The 18,650-nt window shown below is 32.2% G+C and overlaps 1 non-coding gene across 1 annotated transcript; it reads right to left on the bottom strand.

The window, feature by feature from the left end:
* Nucleotides 1-17,334: 17,334 nt before the first annotated feature.
* Nucleotides 17,335-17,407, bottom strand: TRNAR-UCU (transfer RNA arginine (anticodon UCU)). The gene has a single exon. It is a non-coding gene; the product is annotated as a tRNA-Arg (tRNA).
* Between the last annotated feature and the right edge of the window lie 1,243 nt (nt 17,408-18,650).

Below are 18,650 nucleotides of genomic sequence, written 5' to 3'. Positions count from 1 at the left end.
CATAGCTAATTCTAGATAACAAAAAGCTTGACCAAAACATTATTGATAGTTCATTCTAAAGATTCATCAATATGTTTATCAACAATCCAAAAATGCCAGAGTTTCAAATATATCGACTATAAACTTACATTATTAATATTTCTTCCTTGGTCAAAATCTACAGATGCCATTTCTTTTGACATAGTACCCAATGTTGTTATAGCCTTTGATAAAATTGCTCTTCTTGATCCCTTCTAGTTCCAACCAGTCCTCCTCAAGATAGGATTCCAATGCAAGTCTTGGAAATGCAAGTTGAAGTTAGAAAAAAATAGAAACAACAGAATCAAAATTCAAAAATCTCTATATGATGCCTATGAGTGGCAAGCTTTATGCAAAAAGAATAGATGGAGGCGATTGTACCTACTTTTCTCACCCAAAAACCTTGATTGATATGGGAAGCTTTCAATGAATTCTCCATTATAAAGAAACATCTTCACATGTTGTTCCCTTTAAGATGCTACTAGCTTTGCTAATGCAGAGGCAACCCAAGGACAACATCTAATGCAAAAAGGTAGATATACAGGGGAAGATCTTTCCTAATTTATCACATGTTGATCAAGGTAATGGAAGTTTTAAAATTGAAAGAGGTGGGGCTTTATGCAACAATAGAGCATTCCATGATGGAAGGCACCATTCCATATTGGGATGGGATGAGGAACTAGCTGAATCAAATGAAATCCCTGATTTTCATTAAACTCGTACTTTCCATACTTCATTCCACACTTTGTTTTCTCTATGGTGAATGAGGAAGGACTTGGGCATCTCATACTGGGTTGATTCATGATTTAGAAGGTGCTTAATTTGTAAGAATACCTACTAAATGAAAACCCTAATTCCTAGTCCTTTCATCCATTAAGCCCTTATCCAAAACCCGTGCATGCGAAACACAAACTAAAAGTGAGATTTTTTTTTTTTTTGATGTATAAGCCCCCTGTTGGTTGAAATTTTGACCAATACCCTCGTGTTGGTCAAAATTTTGACCAACATGGGGCTTACATGTAAAAAAAATGAATTTTTTCCCTTAACATTCCGACCAACCTAAACTTATTTAGTTAATGTTTGAAAATTTTGGTAGAAAAATGAGGTTAAATGTAGTAGTGATTGATGTCAATGGGGGAGAATTTACAGCATGAAAAATAATTTGATCATAGAAATTTTTTTTGATAAAGAGCACATTGAGGTATATCAATGAGGGAGAATGATTGATGAAGAGGATTTGAAAAGAAAGGTTAACAATCTTTTACTGCTGGTATTTTTGGAACTAGATGTTTTTCATCTATGTTTCCATCAATGCCAAAGGTGGAGATTGTTGGAAGCATGAATATTGATGATACTTCTATGGGGGAGTATTGTAGAAACATAATTAGATCATTATCATGATGATATGTTACATTCATGATTGTGTTTTTCATTGATGTCAACATAGCAGTTTTCTATGGTGTCTGATAGAAGAACAACGGTAAAGGTCAAGTTGGTATGGATAGCTAGTTGAGAATTTTCACTAAGCGAGTTTAAAGGGAGATTATACTAAGTGTCTAGTATATGTAGTTAACCTTGGAAGCATAAGATATTAAGTCTGGAAGAAGTTATGCAAATTTTGGTGAAGATCATTCTGAGATAGAGTTTATAGAGGCATGTTCTGGTAAACTTGTTATATCTCTTAGCAGAATGGCTATTCTGAGAAGCTGAAGTTAAAGACGCAAAAAAGAAATTTTAGAGATGATGCAGCTAATCTTGCTTGTCATAAAATGTTACACATATAGAAATTTATTCAAGTTACAAGGTGAAAGATTAATGTTATCACTAAGTGTAACATTTTCTTAATGATGTCCTATAATAATTAATTGAGAAGGTGTAATAGTTGACTCAGGGAATTGTTTTATGGATTTGGTATAAAGGAAGGACATTTTCCTTTATCATTTATGAAATGTATGAATGATTTCAAGAAACATGAAAAGAGGACTGTGAAGATAAGCAGAGTAGAGTGAAGTTGAAGAAAACTTCATTGCTGAGTTTTTATTATGAGATCCAAAGTTTGATACTTGGATCTAAGGTTTGTTACCTAGTCTACAAGGTATTACAGTGATTTTTCTAGTTGATAGGACAGAGGAAAGAAGTTAAAGTACAGTAAAAACAATTATTCTGCAAGGAATAGTTGAAAGATCAATTGGACAATGAGTTCAGTGGTCTTGCCCCAGAAGCTGTTTGGACACTGGATCCTTCTATCTTCCACAACTCCTAACAGGGTTGGTACAACTCCTAATAGGGTTGGAATCTCCTAACAGGGATTCAAAGTCTCCTAATAGGGACTCATATGTACTAAATGTTGTAATAGATTTCTAATAGGGTCCATCCTCTAACAAGGAAGATTTATATTAGTACATCATCTTGTGGGAACCATTCCCACCGAAGTTTTCCCTAGTTAACATATCTGGTGTAATTGTGTATGTGCATCTTTGTATGGTTGTTGTTTACTTTGATTGAATGATTATAGATTATTTAAGGTTGATAATTATTGGATAATTGATTCAACCACACCCCCCAAAAATTTTAAAAAAAAAAAAAAAATGCACAATTATATTGGTGGACGATTGTTTCCAACAAAAAATGCACAAAATTTGTAATGTTGTCAAAATGTTGCTTGGCAACATTTGTGACAACTTTGACAACATTTTAGAAACACACACCAAAATTCCTTCAATTATCAAATGGTTTGAAATTCAATTGGATGGGATGTACTTGGCCTATATAAATCCATTGATTGATTGGAGGTAAAAAAATAACTTATTGGGGTGTTGAAACAATAAAACATAACCAAATCTTTATGTAAATTTTGTGTTTCAATGCATGCCACTTTGTTATGCTTGATTGGTTTGATTTAGTACTTTATTTAGTTTTATCGAGGCATGAACTACAATAAATCTAGACTTGATTTGAATTAATTTGATGAATATTGAAGGGAGATCCACTCAAAATTCTAACAAAGAGTCTAAAACCCTCACCTTTCAAGGGTTTCAACATAAATTTGGCCTTCTTTAAAATTCTACCATGGAAAATTAATGACCACTCAAGGAATGCAAGAATGGGATATATATTACCCAATTCTAAAATATGAGAATAGGAAAGTTTGGTTAAGGGGTCAAACATTCAAGCCCTAGCCGAGTATCTTAATGTTACTGACTAGTTTAAGAGGATAGATCTTTTAATAGATGGAGGAAAGTGGATCTATGGAATTTGCTGATTTTAGGTTGTGTCTTGGTGCTATTAAAATAATTTCCATAGTTTGATTACAACCCTTGAGGGTACTTTCTTTGGAAAGTAAGACAAATTGACATAAAAGACCTATTATAGGGTTAGGGCATCAGACATATGATTTTTCGAATCTTGAAGACCTTCCAAAAGAACATCCAAAACCCATCTAGTCCTTATGTAGAGTCCTTTGGATAAATTTTGAGTTAAGGTCAAATCACCTATTAGTTATACCTATTTCCAACTAAGTCTTATCCTAGATAGTTCCGTGTAAGTGATTATGAACCATTCAAAATCCTATTTGAATTTTTTGGTTTGGGATTCAAATAACATTAAAAGGTGTTGTGATAAACTTCCCATAATATTGAGAGAATTTGGAGCCTTGGAACAATGCCTAGTCAATGGGTTCTATTGTTTAGAAGGACCTTAAGGATCTTATCACACAAATTATGTGTGAATTAATTGAAACCTATGACAGTGACCTAATGAAGGTTTGTGAGAGCCAATTTGGTGACAAGTGGATGTAGACAAGTGAGGTTGGGTTATTTTTTGTGGATAGAAGCCTAAGTTTTCCTAGTTTCCCTATGCCTCTACATCATATTGGTATTAGAGAAGAGTAATGGTCTCTAGGAATGTGAATATAGGTGTATGATGACAGAAGAGTGCAATGAACAAGCTTGCAATATTCTTTTTTTTAGGGGGTGAATGGAGAAGTAGATAGAATTTTTCAAGAACTTAAAGTTAGAAGAAAACATAGAAAAGTTGAAAGGAAAGGGTAAGAGGATGAGGAGTTCTCCGAGAGAAAAGAAGAAAGGGAAGAGGAGGAAGCCCCAAGAAAAGAAGAGGAGGTTATTGTAGAGCATATATATATTATAGGTACCCTTAAGTTATTAGGAAGGAAATATTTTGATGGTAAAATAAATATCTGCATATGTAGTGGCAAGTGGAATGTAGATGCATTGATGAATTAGATAGAGGCCCTTAACAACCACTTTGAGTGTGAAGAAGCCCTTGAGAATTATAAAGTGTTGTGATGTGGAGCCTAATAAGACTTAGAGGTTAATATTTTATCCTTTATTCAATGTGGTTTCTCCCTAGATTATTTCTATGAGGGTTCGGGGATAGCACCCCCAAGACGGGGTCAAGGGGCAGCACCCCTTGCAAGGTATTGGGGAAGAGTCATAGGTGCACTCCCTATTGTAGTATAGGGTGGGGTCAAGGTGAAACACCTCTGTGGGGGTTCTTGGGGGCATCACCCCTAAAAGCTTATTATTATAAAAGGCATTGACTACTACTTTTCTATTGCACGACTTATTCTAGCCCTGATTTTGTCAGCCACAAAAATCTTGTATAAAATGGATTAGGGTTAGGGATTTCATAATATATAATGAGATTGTAGCTTCTTGCAAAGGTATTGAGTTGTAAGGGATTACATATTGTAATCAAGTTGTAATCACTGGATAATAAGAATATTGGATTCACTATTTGGTGGACATTGCTCAGGAATTGGGTGAACCACATTAAATCTTTGTGTCTTGTGTTCTCTTCTATGCAATTTATTATTTTTGATATTGGTTGTATTTGCATATAATTGTTATTTCTATCTTGTTAATCCTAACAAGTGGTATCAGAGCAAGATTATTTTTAGTTATCCTCTGCAGGAAGGTCTCATGGTTGAGTGAGAGAGATGATAGATGGGGGTAAGCTGAAGGTTGAAAATTTTTAGTTATGGAAAATGAAAATGGACGACTATCTCTATTAGAAGGATTTGATGACGGTCATTGCAAGGAAAATCCAAGAAATCGATCACTATGACAGATAAGGACTAGGATATTTTGGATTGAAAGAAACTTGGAAGTATTCATTTATGCTTGATGCAATTTGTGGTATTTAATGCTACAAAATCTAAGACGATGGAAGAGTTTATGCAAACCTTAGAGAAGTAGTATGAAAATCCATCTACTTCAAACAAGGTATTTCTCATGGAGTTTTTTTTAATATGAAGATGGTGGAAGGTGGATCTATTGCAGATCATTTAAATGAGTTTAATAAAAATCCTAGTCAATTATCTTCTGTAAATATTCATTTTGATGAAGAAATTAGGGCTCTCTTGATTTTGTGTTCTTTGCCTCAAAGATAGAATGGCTATGAGTAATTTTATTTTTGGGTCCAATACCCTAAAAATTGAAGATGTTATTGGTGTTATTCTAAGTGAGGAGACTCATAGAAAAATTTCAAGTGGATCTACATCAAGAAGTGTTTTGGATGCACAAAGTAGATGCATAACGAATGAGAGAGGAAACAATTATATAAATCGTGGAAAATCAAGAGAAAAATCAAAGGGGAAGAGGTATTGTGGGAAACCAAGGCATAAGAAGAAAGATTGCTAGACTTGAAAGAACAATGAAGGAGACAAATAAGAAGTGAATAAGGAGGAAAATGTGGTAAGTAAAAAATCCAAGAGGATGCTTTGCTCCTTTCTTTAGAAATTGTCGATTATTCATAGATTTTAGATTCATGGGCTTCATTTCATGCCACTCCCCATAGAGGTTATTTTATTGATTATGTCCAAGGGAATTTTGAGGTTTTTTATTTGGGGGATAATGAACCCTGTCAAAGTGTTGGAAAGGGGAAAATTAAGATTAAGTTGCAGAATGGAAAGGATTGGCTACTACAGGAGGTAAGACATGTTCCAAGGCTGAGTAGAAATTTAATTTCAGTAGGGAAATTGGGTGATAAGGGTTGTACAATTACTTTTAATGATAAAAATTGGAAGGTTTCAGAAGGTTCCCTTGTAGTAGACAAAGGTGTGAAAGTAGGTACCTTATATCTTTGTTTAGGTCATATTGTTCCTTCTACTTTAATTGTTTCAAAGAAAAATGAATGTTCAGGAACAATTGTTGCAATTGAGAAGGGAGAACAAACAATTGTTGTAGATTCTGAAATAACACTATAACACAACAAAATTGGGTACATGAGTGATAAAGGTGTGAAATTAATTCATTCAAAGAAAGTTTTTCTAGGTTTGAAATGGGTCGATATGGATTTATGTGAAACTTGTGTGTATGGAAAACAAAAGAGTGTTAGTTTTCTGAAGAGTGGGAAGAAAAAGAAAAATGAGAAATTAGAGTTTGTGCATATAGATGTATGGGGACCAACTCAAGTATGTTCCATTGATTCCTCTCATTATTATGTTACGTTCATTGATGATGTAACTAAAAAATTATGAGTTTATTTCCTTAGGAATTTTTTTTTATGTATTTGAAACTCTTAAGAAATGGAAATACTTGGCTAAGAATGAGAATTGTAAAAGATTAAAATGTCTCAGATCTAATAATGGTGATGAGTATTGTAATAGTGGATTTGAAGATTATTGTTCCACTAACGGTATTCATGGGAAAATGTTTTTTCCAAGGACTCCACAAAAAATGGAGTGGTTAAACGCATGAACAAGACAATAATGGAGTATGCAAGGAGCATGAGGTTGTATGTTGGGTTGTCCTTAAACATGTGAGTTGAGGCTATTAATATTGCTATATATATGATCAATAGAGGCATCTCTACTATTTTGGGATATGGTATTCTAGAGATAGCATGGACTAGTAAGAAGGTGAGTTATTCTTATCCCATAACCTTTGGTTAACCTTTGGTTGTGAAACATTTACACATATAGATTCTGAAAATAGAACCAAGCTGGAAGCCAAGTCAAAGAAATGTGTATTTTTTGGATATGACATTGATCAATTTTTTTATAGGCTTTGGGATTTTGAAAATCATAAAATTCTAAGAAGCAGGGATGTCATATTCAATGAGAAAGTGTTGTACAAAGATCTATTGTATCAACATGAGAAGAAAGAAAATGATTATGTAGTGCTAGATAATGCTAAAAAAGATGATGTTTCAACAAACCTTCATGCTTTGCAACAATATATATCACACATCCCAGTGAATGTTAGATGATCAACAAGGCTAAGTAGACATCTAGAAAGATTTTCTACCTCTTTGTATTCTATTTTATTAATAAATGATAGTAAACCTAAATGTTTTGATGAAGTTGTGCAAGTGGATACAAAGATTCAATGAGAGTCTATAATGACAAAAGAAATGGACTTCTTGCTGAAAAATTAGACTTGGAATTTATATAAGTTACTTGCAGGTAAAAGGGGCTTATAGAATAAATGAGCTTATAGGCTGAAAGAAGAGGATGGGGATAAGAAAATATTTAAAGCCAAATTATTTGTAAAATGATTTGTACAGAAAAGGGACATTGGTTTTGATGAGATAGTTTCTTTTTTTGTTAAAATGAATTCTTTTCACATTGTTTTAAATATTGTAGCTACTGAAGTTTTACGTTTTGAGTAGCTTGATGTTAAAACAAGTTTTCTTCATGGTGATTTGGGTGAGAAGATATATGTGAAACAACCATAGGGATTTGAGGTCAAAAGTAAGGAGAATTTAGTGTGCAGATTAAAGAAAAGTTCATATGGCTTGAAGCAAGCACCTTGGCAATGGTATCTTAATTTTTTTTTGTTTATGCATGAGAATGGATACACCAGGTGTCATTCAGTTCATTGTGTTTATTTCAAGAGGTTGGATGATGAAAGCTACAATATTTTATGTTTGTATGTTGATGATATGCTTGTAGCTAAGTTTAATATGGATCACATTAAGGGGTTAAAACTTAGTTAGCACATTCATTTTATATGAAGGATTTTGGGGGTGGAAAAACAAATCCTCAGTATAAAAATTTGCAGAGATAGGAAGAATAGAAAATTGACATTATCTTAGGTTGATTATATTGAGAAGGTGTTGTAATATTTCTCTATGGAGAATGCCAAAGTTGTTAGCAAACCTTTTCCTGGTCATTTAAATTTGACTAAGGAGATGTGCCCAAAGACACAAGAAAAGGAGGAAAAGATGTCCAAGGTACCTTATGATTCAACTATAGGGAGCTTAATGTATGGCATAGTATGTAGTAGGCTGGATATTGCACATGTAGTGGGAGTTGTTAATAGGTATATAAGTTATCCTGGGATTGAGCATTGGAATGAAGTCAAATGGATTCTCAAATATTTGAGAGGAAGATCCATGAAGTGTTTATATTTTGGGGTTCTACTACTGATTTGCAAGACTATGTTGACTCAAATTTGGTAAGGGATCTTGATACTAGGTGAAGTACTCTAGGATATGTATTTATTGTTGGTGGGTTAGCAGTGAGTTAGATTTCTTGGTCATAGAAGGTCAATGCTTTATCCACTACAAATGCACAGGGAAACCAAGGAGATGATATGGCTTCAATTCTTCATGGAAGAGTTGGGGCACCCTCAGGTGGAATTATTTGCTTACATATAGCTAGATTGTCATTCATCTTGTAAAGAGTTATGCTCTACATTCAAAGACAAAGCACATATAGTTGTGGTACCATTTCATTTAGCCCGTTTTGAATGGTGGGCAATTAAAGTTGGAAAAGATACATACAAATGATAATCCAAGAGATATGCTTACAAAGGCAGTGATAAGGGAGAAGATGAATTCCTCTTCATCTTTGGTTGGTCTTCTAGATTTAATAGAATAAAAGATCAACAGAGTTTAGGGTGGTTTTACATTCCAGTGGGAGCTACAAGTTTAGCAGTGCTATGGTCGATCTCCAAGTGGGAGGTTATTGTTGTGGAGTTTGATTAGTCTGCAAGTGGCAAATTTTTGTGATTTGGAGCTTAATCAAACTCTCAAGTTATTTTTTCCTAGTTTATTCGACACATTTTCTCCCCAGATTATCTCTATGGGGGTTTGGGGGAGCACCCCCAAGACAGGGTTAAGGGGCAACTCCTCTTATGGGGTCCTTGGACAGAGCTCTAGGTGCGCTCCTTTTCATAGTATAGGGCAGGTTCAATGGGAAATACCCCTAAAAGCTCAACCAACTTTATTAGTGTAAAAGGCATTGACTACTATTTTTCTATTGGATGACTTATTCTAGCCCTAATTGTATAAGTGAAAAAACACTTGTATAAAATTGATTAGGGTTAGGGAATTCATAATATATAATGAGATTGTAGATTCTTGTAGCAATATTGAGCTATAAGGGATTACATATTGTAATAAGGTTGTAATCAGTGGATAATAAGAATATTGGACTTGTTGTTTGGTGGATGTAGCCTAGGGATTAGGTGAACCACGTTAAATCTTTGTGTCTTGTGTTCTCTTCTATGCGGTTTTTATTTTATTTTATTGGTTATATTTATATTTAATTGTTATTTTTATCTCGTTAATCCTAACATAAAGTTAAAGTGGAAAGGTCCAAATTGAAAGGATCATTCTTTACATGGTGAAACTATGTACATGGATAGAGGGTGAAGGAATGAAGGAGTATGGGTCTACGATCAAAGAGGCATATATCCTTAGTGATTATGAAGTGCAACTTCATAGGAAACAAAAAAAATTGAAATAAAGATACACAGATTTGAACACATATACAAAAGAGTCCCATAAACTTACTCTAATATCACATAAACATGGAGGGGGAAAATGAAAGGTCGCTATATATTTGAATGGGTTGAGAATGAATATACACTTGATGAGTTGAATTTTCTAAGACTTGATATTGTCCACAAATAATTTCATTTATCCCTAATGGTGGAAGAAATTTTGAAGAGGAAGTAAGATCTAAATAGAAAGGATAGTGTGAATAATTTTAGAGGAGAAGGATCTAATGGGAGGACAAATCCCTATACCTCAAAGACAAAGAAATCATGGGGACCATAAAAGTGACACTAGTTCAAGGGCTAACTTTAGAAGAAGGATACCAAGAAATTAAGAAAGATTTGGAGGAAGAGGTAATGGACCATTTAGGTACTATAGCTACAACCAAGTGGACATTCTATTGCTAGGCTCCCTAAGGAAGTTGGATCAAACACATGAGGAGAAAGAAATAATCAATTAGTTAGAGAAGAAAGCTCTCAAAGCCTAAATTGACATGACACATATGCATATCCTAATAGACAAGATACACTCATAATAAGGAGGAACCTATTCAAGGTGACTACTTCACCAAAACCACCAAAAAGGAATTCCATGTCTCTAAGTGGCTACCAATGGGTAACTCATTGTAAGTAACTTAATTAACTGATAACATTGCACTTTAAATAGGGGTTTAAAAAATGAATTAATAAGATAATTGTGTTCCTTTTCCATGCCTTGAGTGCTATTAAAAGATATGATGAGTGTGGGAGAACATGCTTGATTGAAGTCTTGCATAATTTGTAAGCCTTATTTGTATGAAAGGTTACTGATGCCACACAGAGTCAATAGGGTGTTGGGGTCCAAAGAGATTGTCATTGTAACCTTGGAGTTGACTCATGTGATGATAATTCCCCATATGCATCTTAGGTTTCCTATATATTTATATTTGTGTATTTTTATTGGTTTCCTCTGGAATCATCCTTGTTATGTGTAACATCATTTGAGATAGAGAGATTTTAGGATCCCTTGTTTAGGATTTATATTGTTGATTTTATAGTTTGATTACCTGTATTTGGATCGATTGTTATCTCCCCTATATGGTAGGAGTAGGCCTAATTGAGTTACCTAAATTAGGTTAGGAGGTAGTGAATCTTTTACTATTTGTGTCCCCATAGACCTGCACCAGTGTTTGATGTTCCATTATTATAGTTGTTTCATTTTTATTCTTATGTCTTGGAGATATTATCTATATTTAAATTGACGTATCTATGCATTTGTGTATTATTTATGTATATCTTGATGTCCTTATGGGACGATGCATTGTAATGTGTTGCATTTGGTTTATTATTGCATACCTTGCAACATTTGTAGTGTTATGTTATGTATTTGGATGCCTTTTGTGGTACTACATGTAATTTATGTATTCTTTTATGGGATCATACATCAAGAATCTCATTATGGATGTGGAAATTGTATTCAAGATTAAACTTAATGAATAAAACTTTCATGAATATAGATCAACATTAAGAAACCCTTGGGAAATGGAAACTTTATTGGTATTGCTTTATGTGAATGTGATGTGAAATATTATATTACTTTTACATTGTTACCTTGATTTTGCATAAATATTTTTTAAAAAATTGTTCAATAAGATTAGTAGCATATTTAGGTTAATTTCTCTTGGGTTCCCTAGCGATGCATTACATAATCTCTTATATATTGGTATTAGCTATGAAAATTGACTTCTCATTTATAACACTTTTAAAATAACATTGTAAAATTTCTTATTTTTGAAAAGCTAAATGAAGATAGATTGAAGAATAAATGCATGTATAAAAAAATTAGAAATTAGAAATTTAAAGTCAAGAATATAAATTATTGCACTAAATAATACCAATATTTATGATTAAAAAAATTCTTACATACGATGTATTAAAAATGATGAGCACCTTTATATATTGAAACCTTTTATATTATAATTTATACATTGAAAGAACTATGTAAAGAGATTGGCTCTAGTACTAATTTAAATGAATCAAGATTTACAAACAAAATATACACCATTCAATGAAATATCTTTAAAGAAGAGATGACATTCTCTTACAAGGGTGTTCTAACAATAAAAGAGGGGTTAAAATTTAATAAGATCAATAGAAATATAGAGAAAGGGCATTGAACAACCCTATCAAGATCCACCAAGTGGTCAAAATGATGAGATAGGCCCAAAGCTAAATGCCTCTTATCCAAAATATTCCAATTTTTCATGTGATGAATATCCCATTTGGTAAGAGAATTTGCAAGACCATTCCACTCCTCAGGATTATGAGTAGAAGTAACATAACACAAAGAAGCACAAAAATCAAGAATATGATTAACAAAAGACCTAACTTCCAAACAAACATTCTTAGAATGCTTCCAAGTCAACATATGCATGCCACCACCTACAGAATTGTCTAATAAATAATCCTTTTCTATCCTAGAAAAGAGTTATGCTCCACATATACAAAATAACAGTTGCCTCCATCGAATTTTTAGTGTGATGAAATTTATAAATAGAAAACATAAACTAATTAATCTCCAAACTATCTGTACCAACTCCCGTAATGACAACAAAACTTGGGTTTCCATGAGAAGACCCATCTGTGTTGATTTTAAGAACACCCCGTGGAGGCATTGTCCATCTATGGTGTTGAGATACATGTGATCGTTGAAGTGAACAATGCCCAAAAAATAATTATATTTTGGGGAAAATATTTTGGTGCTAGTAATGACTAACATTTTTGAAAATTCATAATCATTTCTCACATTAGAGATTTTCCCCCTAAATCACTAGTGCTTTGAACCATACGATCAAGTGCAATGGTGTAGCTGATAGTTATTATACCTAAACGTGTTTCTTTTATAATTAAAAACATCACACTCATCATTTTCCCTTCCCATCATTTGTACATATTTTAATTGCACTTTTGACACCTAGATATTTTCCCCTCGATGTAAATAAGACACCTTGTAGTTCACCTTGGTGAAATCATCCTCCTTATACCGTGCAAGTGCAATAATAAATTGACATTTTTATACTATAGATTTAAATGAAACATTTACCCTTTTCCATTCTCATGAAAATAAAGATTTACTTATGCAAAAAATAGAAATATTTTGTATCATATTTCACTGATAAAATATTCTCATTTCTATTTTTTATATTTTGAAATCCATCTTTATTAATACAAAAATCATCATCTAGCTTTATTTTAAGGGAAACCCTAATTTTACTTCTAAATTTCAAATCACCCATTTGCATCTTAGCATTTTGTAAAATCTTTTAAAAATCCATCTAAAAGGCTCATTTGAGTAAATGCTCATATAATATTTCTTGAGACACTTCAAAGTATGTTCACATCTATAAATATTAGCATGAGAACAATGCTCTCCATGTAATTTCTCCTTTCACTTGGCACGTATTACCACATAACATGCAATTTTAAGACTTGACAAATTCTCCCTCATTTAGTGATGCTCTTTATCTATTAAAATCTTGTTAGTCCTTGTTGTCTAAAGTTGGGGACTAATGTTCATGAGACTTTTTCAATTTAATCTACTTTATGAACAATCTTTATCTATTAAAATCTTATTAGTCCCTATAACCTAAAGACGAGGACTAATGTTTTCATAAGGCTTTTGCAATTCAATATGCTTCAGGAATAGTGAAAATGGGAAAACAATCCCATAAAAGTATACATTGGTTCTCCTTTTTAATTAAATGGTATTTTTACATTAAAAAATTTCACCTCCTTATTGGCTCCTAGCCATTTTGTCACCAATAGTCTTTTCTTTTCTCCCCACAAAATTGCAAGGAAATTCATTTTTAGTGATGAGAACATGAATTTATGAAAGGCAGGAGGCATGTCATATATGGGTGGACTCTTGTGGTATTATGCATAAATTATTAGTCTAATCCCTATATGTATGCCATTCTTATTAAATTGGTCTTCTTTCAAATGATTGAAGAAGCATTTTCTTTTAGATCTTTGTGTTTCAAGCTACTCGATTGAGATTTTTATCATCTGTTGAAGTTTTTCGATTTTGAAGGAGAATTTTGGTTTAGATTGTTTGATACTTGATTGAAATTTTTTGTTCAAGTTTTTAAGTGATTTTGACATCGATAATCTTTTATTTGGTGGGTGTTGGGGCCGAGTGCCTGAAAGATGATCATATCAAAGGCCAAATTATTGTTATTCCAATCCTTACACTGCAAATCCTATAAAATTAGAGAGTTCACCCAAGGTATTAAACCTAAGAACGATGTCATAATTCCAGTGTATTTTGCTGACTCGAAGACACCCAAAAACAAAAAGGTGCTTTCCATGGATGAAAATACAATGACTTAAAAAATTCAGGTGACCTTTCAAGGGTTTTTTTGACGAAGCCAAGGCCTCTAAAAAAATTGAGGGTTATAATGACAAACAAGGAAGATGCATCTGATACAAAATTTAGATGCACACCTTGTTGTAATTCCTTGTCTGAGAACCTAAAAGAAATAAACCTAATATGTTACAAAGTTTAAAACAATATCAAAGTAACAATGCAAAAGGGATATACACAAACACTACATTTACACATATGCTATTATAATATAGATTTTGTTCCTCACAAGTTCCTTCATGTTGAGTCATGTTTAAGAAGTTTTATCAATAAGTTTAAGTCTCAAGTACAAAGTTCATAATCATAAATGAATAACAAATACATAATTTCATAAGTAAATCCATAAGAACAACTAATATGATAAAGTACATCCACATAACATCATCCATTGCACATGTCGTAAGGTATACAATAATAAATACAAGTACATCAAAATACCATGCAACATCCCTTAGGATCTCAAATGCAAGATACATAATACACATAGACACAAGATCTAAATATAAATATCTAGGATAACAATAAGAATAATAAGGGCACCATTGGATCAACAAACATCTAATCTATGGGGGAACCCAATGGTAAAAAGTAACTACCTCCTACCTGTGTGGTCATCTAATCAGGCTCCCTCTCCCACTGTGTAGGGAAGATAGGTCATATTTTCCTATCTTATTTCATGTGCATGTTCTTTCTTAATATCATTAACCCTTTAAGAATATTTTCATGCTCCAAAGATTTTCCTTTGAGTGTGAACAAAAGAAAAAATAGTTATGTACATTTCAATGACATTCATAGGGAAGAGTAAAAAATCTATAATTATGCAACTTATAATTTAAATCGACGAACCTTGTAAATACTTAAATTGTGATGTAAAATGTCCTTTATTTAATGTATGAAAATAGATTTATTATTTAAGGGAATTTCTTAATATATGAAAAGTCTTTGAAACTTGTAAAATGTAAGTAGCAAAATCTATCAATTTTTTAGAAGAATTATAAAGGATTAATAAGTACGAAAGACTTGATATCACATATGAGATATATTTGACTTCTCATCATATACCTATCAACAATATTACTATTGTGCAATGCTCACCACAATCTAGTACAATACTTTTTTCAAGTTTAGGTGGAATGACAATGCTACAAGGATAAAAATATGCTTGAGAGTTGAGATTTTAAAAAAGAGACACGTGGAGAAATTCATGATAGATTTAAATTTAAAAAGGCTAACAATGAGAGTAGTTGATAAATGCTTACTATGTAGAAAGAATTGCAACAAACCATGTCCATAATGTATGATAGATATTTGGCTTGTCAACATATAGCCTTTCAACAATCACAATTGTTAGAAAGGCCAGAGTTGCTATTGCACCAAAAGATCGACCTGTCAATCCCAATGCAACCAATAGTCTTAGAGAACCATAGGATGCGGTTAAGCCATGTCATGAATCCTATGAGGGATGCTAGCCCATTACCAACAATCTCCCTCCTAGCGTCACTCCTCATGACTTGTCGGATTCGAACTTGTGACCAAGCTCTGATACCAAAGAAAGGCCAGAGTTGTTGTTGCACCAAAAGATTGACCTATCAATATCTAATACAACCAATAGTCTTATAGAACCACAGGAGGCAATTAAGCCATGTCACGAATCCTGCAAGGGATGTTGGCCCACTGCCAACAACAACATGAAATTAGGAGTGTTTTCAACTTCATGATGCCAAAACAAAATTGCATATCTTTCAAACATTAGTGTAATCAAAGAATCTTCTTGTATAATTGTGGCATTTGTAAACATCAACTTCTCAATTCCAATTCATCCAACTTGTAAAGTTATCATATTTTTCACTTTTCATAGACTAGGATAATTTCAATCAATGAATGCATCAAGAATAGTGGGAATACACAATAATTTTCTCTAGAGAAATGGTTTTGAGCTCTAAGCATGTTCCCACAAAAAGTCAATATCGATAGGGAAATATAAGCTATTTCCTTACCAACTTTCCCGATTTAAATTCCTTTAGTCACATCCAAGAAAATAAGCTTAATGTGAATATGATTAATCTTGAACCTTTTCGTACAAACCTTAAGATAATATGTGTTCTCTTACATTGTGACAAGAAGTTTGCATAGGATTATAGCACTTCAAAAAGTGTCAAAGAATTGTACACATTGCAATAAATAAATCATGATTCTATATTTAAGTGTTTCAATATTTTTAAAGATGTATATGCCCTATATGAGATTATGTTAATTTCATAGATGGAGATTTTATCTCTTAATCTTTCTTACATTTTGTTCCTTGTTGACAATACCATATAGATTTCAAATTATTATATTTCCATCAAATATGCCTAATATATAAGTGTTGAAAATGAGGAGAGATATGATAAATATGGAAATGCAAAATTCGAATAAATGATCAAATCAACCATGTAATTTTCAAGATGAACATGTATTGTAGAAACCTCAAATGAGAATATTCAAAGATCAAAAGACAAAAAGAATAAATCAACCACGTTTTTTAATCTATATTATGAGACAATATTTTCGAATTCAACTATGCATTTTGAGACAAATTGACTGATCTTACCATGGTTCAAAGACTTTGACTACAAAACTATGTCATTGAAATCAAAGGAAAAATTATAATATAATAAATTGCAGAAAATTGTATTGAAAAAAAAATAAAAATTTAATTGTGTGAGTTGGGTTGTGCAAGCATTTGCAAGTCTTATCTAAAATATAGCATCCAATTAAATTTTGCCATTAAAAATAGTTTGAGATATAGACATAATTTAAGATGTTAAAGAAAATAGGTCTAATGAAAAAAATGGAATGCAAAAGCTTATTCAAAGATCAAATGAATAGTCAAATCAACATCTTTTTCTACCATATTATTGATTTTTGAATCAAGAATAATCCACTGTTAAGATTGAGCATATTACAATAAAAACTAAGAACTAGCATACTCAACAACTAAGATCAGGCAATCTGTTCATTGGTAAGTAATCGATATGCTCTTAAAGGAACAGCTGCAGCAAGCGATGTAGTCCTTGAAATACTAAAATAAATAACAGATTCTTGCCGGGGAAAAGCCTATCGTCCATTACACAAAATTTGTAAAAGCTTGCAGCGCATTAAATTTGCTATGAAAATGAAGAGATGCACGCCCGGTGGGACTCGAACCCACAATCGCCTGATTAGAAGTCAGACGCCTTATCCATTAGGCCACGGGCGCTCCTTTTACTTGTATAATTGACTACATAGGTATGAAACTTTCTAAACTCAAATTTGAAAAACTTGTTTATAATATTAATAAAAAAAAAATAGCGACCACATTTCCTCAAGGATGGGTCGGATGACGACACCAATAGGAAACCATATTTAACGCAATTTAATTAATATGGATTTTTTATTAGATAGCCAATCTTTTAATTTGGGAATATGTCACCGTACATAAATGTGGTCTCTATCTCTATCTAGCTCTTTACAACAATATGGACTAGCAATTGCACCTTAGTGTGCGATGGGTTCATCAAAGAAGAGTGAGAGGGTAGGAAAAATTTTGGTCTATTTTTTACACATTTGTATAATATATCTGTTCAGTCTCTCTCTTTCTAATATAAAATCAATATAACTTAGTAGTCTTCTTTCTCTTAATAATTCAAAGTAATATTAAAATCATATTTCTAAAAATTTCTTATAAGTAATAAAAATATAAAAGAAAAAATAAATATTCTACACGCTTTCATTATAATATTCAATCTTCATATACATTGAATTTTTTTTGATAATGTTATGTAACTCTCATCCAATGTTCAAAAGTTGTCATAGTAATGTCTTTCTTACATCTAAGCTTACAACAGGAACTTTGGATGCCACTTTTGAATGTATAGGTGCAATCCTAAATTTGTGGCTTGTATGATGTTTATTGTATGCTTGAGGTAATTTCTGCACATTTTTACCTATTTTCAAAGTGTTGTTTGAGCGATATCTATGATGAAGTTATAAATTTACTTATGTTTTGATATCTATAACTTTGTCATTATGTCATACCCTTTCTATGCGACATTTCAATTTCTTATGTTATCGTAATTGGAAGTTTGAATACTAGATTTGATAAATTAGCAATATAAAGATAAAAATTTGGTTAGTATTAGCCTTTATTAAATATTAATGATAGACTTATTTAGATATTTAAATGAATATTGATGAAGAAAAGTTTAAATGTAAAGTTCAAGCATCATCATAAGATCAATTATCATCAGAAGATCAATCATAAATGAATAGCCAACAAAGTATTAAATTATATAAAATATTTTAAATATAGCATATGTACCTTTTTTTAAAAGGAATAATACTTGTTCTTCATAACCATTTTGGGAAATTTATTATTACAAATTGTTACAAGTTTTGCATGCATACCCTCTCATATAATCATTTCATTGGTTTCATCGTGCTTAAGATAAAAAACATGTATT

The sequence above is a fragment of the Cupressus sempervirens genome, chromosome 10, assembly GCF_028749045.1.
Source record: "Cupressus sempervirens isolate cs-2001-9-10 chromosome 10, ASM2874904v1, whole genome shotgun sequence".
In the NCBI taxonomy this organism is placed as follows: domain Eukaryota; kingdom Viridiplantae; phylum Streptophyta; class Pinopsida; order Cupressales; family Cupressaceae; genus Cupressus; species Cupressus sempervirens.
The sequence above is the reverse complement of the archived record's forward strand: the minus strand, read 5'-3'. Positions and strand labels throughout refer to the sequence as shown.